This window comes from Rhincodon typus, chromosome 30 (genome assembly GCF_021869965.1).
Source record: "Rhincodon typus isolate 14 chromosome 30, sRhiTyp1.1, whole genome shotgun sequence".
Taxonomy (NCBI): Eukaryota; Metazoa; Chordata; class Chondrichthyes; order Orectolobiformes; family Rhincodontidae; genus Rhincodon; species Rhincodon typus.
Genome location: NC_063361.1, coordinates 37,692,546 through 37,699,270, shown reverse-complemented (window position 1 = coordinate 37,699,270; position 6,725 = coordinate 37,692,546).

The following is a 6,725-nucleotide window of genomic DNA, read 5'->3' as shown; positions in this document are numbered from 1 at the left end:
AGTCACTTTTATCTCACATTTTTCAACCAAACTGGCTGACAGAGCAGGTGGGAATCTGGAGATGAACGGTTATTGGAGTAGCGAATGATTAATCAGGTTTAATGTTTGCAGTTGCTTTGACTAGGTCATCCTGAGCAGAGCCAATGTCTCTACAGATAAGATCGGGAGTGGGTTCCGATCCCGTTGCTGAGCGAACAGAAAGGACACCCCTTCAGCGGCACCTCTGCATAGATGAAGGAAAGGCATTCGAGCGAGCTGTGTATTGCACTTAACACATTGGGAATTGTAATTGGGATCGATCCCAAAGTGTAACCGAGCAGATTTTGCTGTTTCCTTCGCTGTTTGCTTACATCCAATCTCCGCCCCCCGCCCGCCTCGAATAAAGAAAATGGGATTACAGACGGATCTTAAAATCGTTTTATATTCCACTTTTGTTCCTTCCTTGGAAACAGTGGCACATAACATCAGCAACTCCACAAAGTCTGAGTGCACTCTTAAAGGGACTCGCCAGAAAGTGAACTGATGCCGTTCCGAATGTTAGTACTGGGAATGCTGGAGCTGCTCAGGGGTCCCGCTGGGAATGGGGCTTCTCAGAAATATTGGCAACAAAGTGAGGGTCAGCCTCACTGCAAACATTGGGAACATTTATTATTGGCGGGAAGGTGTTACAAAATAAGATTTACTAGCACTAACCGGGCACTAACCCTGGCACCGAATCTGCTCCGCACTCGGCCCCGTTGCATTTTGTCTCTTTCTCTGTCTCGGTTTCCGCGCAGCCAAACCGCGCCACCTGCGCCCCCACCCTGCAACCACCCACCACCTTTACTGGGTCCTGTTTCATATTTCTGTTTGGTTCAGCTTTTCTCCCTCAAATTTTACTCTATATTTTATTCCTCTGGGACTTTCTCCCGCTTTGCCTCATTCCTTTCCCTTTCCCCGTTCCTCTGTTATCCCCCACCACCTCATTCTCTCTCCCTCTCTCACACTCTCCCCCACTCCCTCAACCTCACTCACTTTCTCTCCCTCACTCTCTCTCCCCCTCACTCACTCCCTCATTTTCTCTCTCCCTCATTCTCTCTCCCTCACTCTCACTCCCTCATTTTCTCTCTCCCTCACTCTCTCTCCCTCACTCTCTGTTTCTGGTTTCTCTTTGTACCCGCATCCCGTTCTTGCAGGGTTTCTCTGTTTTGCCCTTTTTCTTTCTCATTTACTTTCTCTCTGTCTTTCACTCACTCCCTGTCCCTTATCTCTAATTCTCTCCCTCACTCGGATTTTCTCATTAGTCTCATATTTCTCTCCTTCACTCTCTTGGTCTCCTCTGTTTGATTTCCCCTCTCTCTGCTGGTTTGATTTCTTGCAGTTCTCTCTCCATTCTGCTGACACTGACTGTGGGCCTGGCCCATAGTCCCGGCCCTTGCTGCAGGACCAGTTCCCCTTCGCTAGTTGCTGCCGCTCGCAGTCATCCCGGGGAATGCAGCGAGACCGCAGTCTGTCTCTAAGCCTCATTGACTCGGATGTTTCCGGTCCAGTTCACGCTAACATCTGACAAGTCAAACTTCTCATTTCAGAGTAATCACTCGACTGCACTAATTGCGCATGCAAATATGCAAATTTGTATTAATTAATTACTATACTAATTAGTTCTGTGGTATTTTCAAGTAATAAATCATTTCACAGCGGCGGAGAAATAAAAGCCTGTTTACAGTTAGAACCGACTGAGGAACGGCCGAGATCCGGCTCAAGAACAACTGAAATACAGATCCCACCCCAAACTCCGCCCCCCCTCCAAAATCACCCCCTCCCCAACATCACCTCCTCCAGAAGCTCCGCCCCCCAACATCACCCCCTCCCCAAATAACCCTATCCCCAACATCACCTCCTCCCCAAATAACCACCTCCCCAACATCGCCCTCTCCCCAAATAACCCTTCCCCCAACATCAACTCCTCTAGAACCTCCACCCCCCAACGTCTGCCCCTTCCCAAACTCCACCCCCCAACAACACCCCCTCCCCACACTCCACTCCCCAACATTACCCCTCTTCCACATAAGCCCCTCCCTAACATCAACCCCTTCCCAAATAATGCCATCCCTACCATCTACACCTCCCCAACATAAACCCCCCCAACTTTTGCCCCCAACATCACCCCTTCCCTAATTAATCCCATCCCCAATCTTCCCCCTCCCTAACATCACTCCCTCCCCACATAAGCCCCTGTCCAACATAACCTCCTCCCCAACTAACACCCCCTCCCCAACCATACCCCTGCCCCAACAATATCCCCTCACTAACACCCTTACCCAACTACTCCCCACCTCTCCATTTGGATAGGCAACACCATATCACCCTGAAAACAGAAAATGCTGGCGATCACAGTGTGTCAGGCAGCGTCCATGGAGAGAAAACAAGCTAATGTTTTGAGTCTTGATGACTCTTCATCAGAGCTGACGTGACTCTGTAAGGAGAAGCCTAGGAACTATAGACCTGTGAATTTGAATAGCAGTGGTGGATAGGTCATTAGGGGGGCCCTTCTGAAAGATAGGATTTACTTGCATTTGGAGAGACAAGGAATGATTAGGGATAGTCAGCATGGTTTTGTGCAAGGGAAATTGTGTCTTACAAACTTCATTGAGTTTTTTAAGGTAGTAACCAAAATGATTCATGAGGGCAAAGTTGTAGACGTTGTTTACTCGGACTTTAGTAAAGCCTTTGACAATGTTCCACAGGGTAGACTAATCAGTAAAGTTAGATCACATGGGATTCAGGATGAGCTTGCCAATTGGATACAAAGTTAGCTTTACTGTAGGAGACAGAGGGTGGTATTGGAGCATTGTTTTTTGGACTGGAGTCCTGTGACCAGCAGTATTCTACAGTGCCCACTTTGCTTTGTCATTTATAGAAATGATTTGGATGACAATATAGGAGGCACAGTCAGTAAGTTTGCAGGATGACACCAAAATTGGTGGTACAGTGGACAGTGAAGAAGGTTACCTAAGTGACAAAGAGATCTCGATCAATTGATCAATGGGCTGAGGAGTGGCAGATGAAGTTTAATTTGGATAAAAGTGTGATATTGCATTTTGGTAAAACAAACAAGGGCAAGACTTATACAATTAATAGTAGAGCCCTGGGTAGTGTTGTAGAACAGAGAGACCTAAAGTTTCAGGTGCATAATTCTTCAAAATTTTGTGTCACAGGTAGACAGGGTGGTTATGAAGGCATTTAGCATACTTGCCTTCATTGCTCAGACCTTTGAGTTTGGGAGTTGGGACGTCATGTTGAGGCTGTATAGGATGTTGGTGAGGCCTCTTCTGGAATACTGTGCAGTTCTGGTCTCCCTTCTATAAGAAAGTAATTATTAAACTGGAGAGGGTTCAGAAAAGATTTACCAAGATGTTGCTGGTGTTGGAGGATTGAGACTTAAAAATAGGCTGGATGGGCTGGGACATTTTTCACTAGAGTGTTGGAGGTTAAGGGGTGATCTTACAGAAGTTTATAAAATCATGAGGGGCATGGATAAGGTGAATAGCAAAGGTCTTTTCCCAGGAGGCATATTTTAAGGTGAGAGGAGAATGATTTTAAATTGACATGAGGGGCAACATTTTTTATACAGAGAGTGATTCGTGTGTGGAATGAACTGCCAGAGGACATGGTGGATGTAGGTACAGTTACAACATTTAAAAGACATTTGGATAAGTACATGAATAAGAATGTTTGGAGGGATTTGGGCCAGGCACAGGCAGATGGAACTAATTTAATTTGGAAACATGGTTGGTGTGGACTAGTTGGACTGAAGGCTCTGTTTTCATGCTGTATGACTCTATAATTCAATGACTCAATAACATTTCCAGTCAAAGAAGCCCAAGGTTGCTCATGAGAATTCAACTGCAGGACAAAATCAGAAACAACAAGGTCCTTTATTGTACAGGATTCAACATCATGGATACCATGTTCGATAAAATTTCAGCTTCAATGACTTCAATTCACCCTCATAAAGAGTCTCTCAATTTTCTGATTGCAGATCATTTCCCTTGGCAAACTGCAAAAGCTGACTGGTCCATGTAGGGGTAAGAACTGAACTTTGATTAAGTCTGTTCCAAGGACCATCAACACCAAGCTCACAACATCCGTATGCCCAGAGGAAGGTCAGTGGTGTCACAACTACAGGAGATCTTCCTGTACCACAAAGATAATATTAGCAGCTTGCTTGTCCATGTCGATCTCTCGTTGGATTCTTCAATGTTGAGAGGACCCACAAAAGATAATGAAATCACGTTCAGGTTGGATGTAATCAAATAACAAGGAGTTTGCTATGATCCAGTTAAAGCCAGAGAATCACTTGCAGCAGTTTCTGTTCCAGTTCTTGCCTCATTACCTATTATGTCCCACAAGGATCTATCCTTGATCTTCCCATCTCTCATCAACATGCTTCCCCTTAACAAAATCACCTAAAATTGCATCAGTTTCCACATTTATACTGATGACACCCAGCCTGACCTGACAATCACTTCACTTGACTGCTCCCTCATCTCGAAATGATCATGCTTTTTACCCGACGTCCAGTAACTGGTGAACAGAAAAATTAGCTAATTGAATATTGGAAAGACCAAAGTGATTGTTTTCACTCCCTGCTCAAACTTTGTTTCCTAGCTACTGACTCTGTCCCTCTTCCTCACAGCAGTCTGTGAGATTAAGCCAGTCTGTTGTGGTGTCATACTTGATCTCAAGATGAGCTTCTAACCACATTTTCGTGAATTTGCTAATGCTGTTTACTTGCACCTCCATTATGGAACCTAACTTTGCCCAAGCCTCTGCTCAGCAGCTGCTGAAATCACGTCTTCATTACCTCTAGATTTGGCCATTCCAATGTAGGCCTGTCTAACCTTCTGCATTTTATCCTCCATATAAATGAGCTTTAAAAGACTCTACAGTCTTTGCTTGTATCACGGCTGGTTCACCCAATGCCTCTGCAAACATCCCAGGCACCAATACATCCAAACACACATCCAATTGAACCAGGCTGCGAGGAAGCAGATTCTGGCAGATTGCTGACACAGTTTCACTGCATTGCTTTCCAGAAAAATCTTCCTTTGTGCCCAGAACTTTCACTATGAAACAAAAGCTTCAAATGAGAGAAATCAGCACACTGAAATCGAGATATAGATGGAGATGTAGATAAAAAGAGAGGAAAAGACAGAGATGGGGTAAGAAGGCAGAGAAAGAGAGTAAGAGAGACACAGACATTGAATCAGAGAGATATAAAATCACAGGAAATAGGAGCAGGACCAGGCCATTCAGTCCATCAAATCATTCTATAACATCCTGGTTGATCACATTGTGGTCTGAACTCCAGCTTCCTTTGAAAATCACTTCTAATCTGTGCCCTCTCATTCTTAAACCTTTTATGAGAAGGGACAGTTTTTTTCCTATCCACCCTGCACTTTCCTGCTCCTCTGATGCTGCCTGGCCTGCTGTGTTCCTCTAGCTCCACACTTCGTTACCTCTGACTCCAGCATCTGGAGTTCTTGCTATCTCTGCATGATTGTGAAAAATTTTATCATATCTCCTCTTAGCTGTCTTCTCTCCAAAGAGAGCAGTCTCCGCATTTCCAATCTGTCCTCATCACCAAAGCATCTCATCCCTGGAACCATTCTTATAAACTTGTAGATCCCTCTCTATTGTGTCTATTTCTCATCTCTTTGCATGCTTTTCACAAGTTGCTGTTCTACCTATTTTTGTATTGTCAGCAAATTTGGCTACAAAGCAGTTGATCCCTTCATCCAAGTCAGTGATATAGGATGCAATTATTTGTGGTCCCAGCACTGATTCCTGTGGCACTTCATTGCTGACAGTTTGCCAACCTGAAAATGACCCAATTACCCCGTCTGTCTGTCTCTTGTTAGTCAATTCTCAATCCATGTAATGCATCATTCCCATCACCATGATCGAGAGAAACTGGGAAAGGAAGGAATCACAAACAGAGAACCAGGGAATGTAAAATGGAGCCTGAGAGTAAAATAAAAATGAACGACTAAGAATATCTGTCCCAGCTCTAACTGCATACATTGCTATCAGACTGAGAGTGCGACATTAATTTATGACTCTGACTGTGACGCCAACCTTGAAAACAACTTCTATTTCGTTTCCTGTGAATGTCAAAGACTAAAGCCATTCTCTTGATGAGTGCTGGCACTGTGCTGAACAGGGTAATGGATAGTCAGGGACGTACTGCAGAACCTGTGTCGTCCTGACTTGATTATGGGCCAACATGTGCCGAGCTTTCACCATCACAAGCCAATCAGGGAGGAAAGGCACAGCTCCAACCTACCCTCGCCATCTGTCACTGCACAGAGTACACACCCTGAGTGTGTTTGTGGGGCTGTAATAGTATCAGACACTGATTCTGAAGGTATGTGTTGCTGTGCAGAGGAATATAAAGATGGACAGATCACTGGAGGATGTTGGGGGCACTTGTGAACAGATGGCAGCAATATTTGAAAACAAAGAAAAGGAACATGAGAGGCTGCAGCACGATGTTCAATGGGAGCCCAGTCTCTCGTCATCATGGCATCTGACTGCATGTTTCAAATTAATGATTCTCAAACTGCAAGTATCTGAGTTTCTGCTCAGAACAAGGAAATACTGAAGCCACTCTAAGAGATACCGTGAGGGCTATATCAGAGTGTTACAGTGAGGGGTGTGGGGTATACCAGAGTGTTACAGTG